Below are 3,258 nucleotides of genomic sequence, written 5' to 3'. Positions count from 1 at the left end.
GACCCAAGAACTGGCAAGACCAAGACAATTTTGCCCATCACTAATTTCACATTTAGGTATATAGTTAGAAGATATTGACAAAAAAAAAATAATACAAATCAACAAAGGTGCCCGTAACCAATAGCAAGCAATATACAATACACTATTATTATTTTAATCCGCAACTTAACTTGTTGTTTTTGCCATGTCGCCAGGTGTGCACTTAAGAGGCCATGACTCCAGAACCACTTATCGCACAGTGTACAAACTTCACAGAAACCATAAACATATCAATCTTAATATGTCCTGAAATATTTATTGAAATCGGTTAAGTGGATCTTGAGTTATAAAATTTATTCAAAATGTACACTTATTTTTATATATATAGATATTATATAGATATATATATTTAAACATAATACGTAATATGTACCTATATAAAATTATACCTATGGGTTTTTGCCAAATTTCTTAGGTCCGTGAAGTTAGCGGAAAAATTTGAGCACTAATTTGAGCTATAACACCACTATTTAGTGCTATTCCATGGTACCGTTTTCAAAATGAGTGCTATATCTTTCGCTCCGATATGTGGGATTTCCCGTATTTCGTCCCAGCGGGTGCAACACCAGAACCAAAATCCGTTGTAGTACCAACTTTTAGTGCTCAATTAGTGCTACCAGGATATACAAAAATAAAAATTGTCGCTACCTCCAAACCAAAGTTATCGCCATCCCCATTTTTCAACTTAGCGGCATCATAGAGATTTCTGTTATAACACATTTTCATATAACAGCATTTTTATTGATTTATTATTAAACTGATTTATTATAATTTTTTTTATTACATAAATTTTAATAAATTAAAAATCAATAAAAAATCTGTTATAAAAAAATGTATATTTTATAACAAACATAATTTCAATAAACTTATTTTTTATATAATATGAATTTTTTATCAAACTGATTTTTTATCAATTTTTTAACAAACATAATTTTTATTAAAATTTATATTCAATTTATATTTTTATAAAATATGAATTTTTTATCAAATATTATTTATTAACATTTTTTATTTAATATAGATTGAATTTATGTTTTTCTATAAAATATGAAATTTTTATAAGATTTTTTTATAAATATTTTTATCAATTTTTTTTAACAGATTTCTGTTATATCACATTTTCATGAAACAGAAAAAAATGTTTGTTAAGAATCAATTAAATATTTGTCAAAAAATTATCTTATAAAAAATGTTGTTAAAAAATTCATATTTTACAAAAAATATAAATTCAATGTATATTAAATAAAAAATGTTAATAAACAATGTTGATGTAAAAACCATCTTGAAAATTGATTAAAAATCAGTTTGATAAAAAATTCATCTATATATATAAAGGAAAGTGTACTTTTCCAATAATCAATGCAGAGTCGAACCTATTTGATTTATCGGCTTGAAATTTCGAGGATAGATTTTTATAATAATTTCATCGGGCACTAAGAAAGGATTTGTCGAAATTTGCATTTTAAAGAGATGCTCAAACAGGGATCTTGAGGTTCACGATGGAAATTGGAAATTTTATTTTTATTTATTTTTTAAATAGTTGCCATTGGTTACAGTCTACAGTAGAAATTAGTATTTATTTATTATTGGTTTCCATTGGTTATTACTTATTTGGGCAGATCAGGTACAAGCTAGCACCAAATCAAATTATTGAACGTTGCACCCAAAAACATTTGAACAATCATAACTTTTTTAAGTTGCAATTTTTTACGGACAACGGAGTGCACGGGTTCAGCTTGGTATGAATGTTTGTGTGAAGATTAAACCTTTGGAAAGAAGACAGACTAATTTAGGAATGGTTAAATTTGGTTTTTTTTTATTCATCTGATATTAGTAGTTATGTTAGGTTAGGATTTTGTATTAATTGATTATATTAATCCACCATAGGTGGAATATGACAAACTTGGTATAACTTTGATACTTTAGAGTTAAATCATACACTTACGTACAAACTAGGGGTCCGCGATCTACCGCAGGTAGATTGCCTACCTGATAATATATTGCTTCGAATCAGAATTTTTATTCCGGACAACGGAAAAGTTAAGATAAATTTTAAACACCATACACCGAATATTAAATAACGAATTGAACAAAGTTTAAGTCATATAATGATGGTACATTTAACAGGCAACGAAGTGCACGGGATCAGTTAGTTTTATATAAAAAATAAGTTTATTGAATTTATGTTTGGTACCTATAGAATATGAATTTTTTTATAACAGATTTTTTTTTAATTTTTAATTTAAAATATCTATAAAAAATCTCCATGTCATAAAAAAAATTATAATAAATCAGTTGCTATACATTCAGTACATACTACAGCCCTAATTTTTAAAACGCTACGGTTGAATAGCACTTAATAGTGGTGTTATAGCGGAAATTAGTGCTCAAATTTTTCCGCTAACTTCACGGACCTAAATTTACTATGAATTATAATAATACAAATGTAATTAAAGATATAATACATAAGTATGACTTAGATATTAATAAATATTATTATTTCATCCATTAATTTTTTTCTCTCATTTGCATGAGCTATGAATTCCTTAGCGCACATTGACGAATTTGATAAATTAGGTATCTAATTGAATACTGTGTTATTTTTACCAACTTATTATATGCATACTTTCGTTTTTGTAACTTTGATAGTAAATCAGTAAGTACTAAATATTAATACAATATTTTTCGACAAATTTATAAAAACAATACATAAATATATAGTTGTAATAATTGGTAACAATGTCGTAAACGATCTTGTAAAAAATAAAAAAAAATACGCTCAAATAATTCATACAAATTATCAAAGTAACTTTATTAAATATTCACTCGGAAATCCTACTACTGCAAAATTCAAAAACCCTGAAAATGCACTCTTTATGCTGATTAAACATCTTGAAATTAGTTTTATATATTAATACCTTTATAAAATATAAGTCATTTAAAAATACATTTTATAATTAACATAGTTTGGAGGAGATGGGTCATAGTTCTACTGGAATAAATATATAAATAAAATGGTTATAATTAATTAACAAAATGAATAACCATAATTTATGTTTGTATAAAGACTGGACTAAACAGTATTGTATTATATTTTGTTTCTTTTTTTTATTATTATTATTTACCAAATATTGGTGATTGGGACACCAATAAATAACGTATAACATGTATAACGAACCAAAAAACTAAAATTTATGACAGATATAAAACACACAATGA

This window comes from Acyrthosiphon pisum, chromosome A1, assembly GCF_005508785.2.
Source record: "Acyrthosiphon pisum isolate AL4f chromosome A1, pea_aphid_22Mar2018_4r6ur, whole genome shotgun sequence".
Lineage (NCBI taxonomy): Eukaryota > Metazoa > Arthropoda > Insecta > Hemiptera > Aphididae > Acyrthosiphon > Acyrthosiphon pisum.
This window is presented reverse-complemented; position numbering follows the sequence as displayed.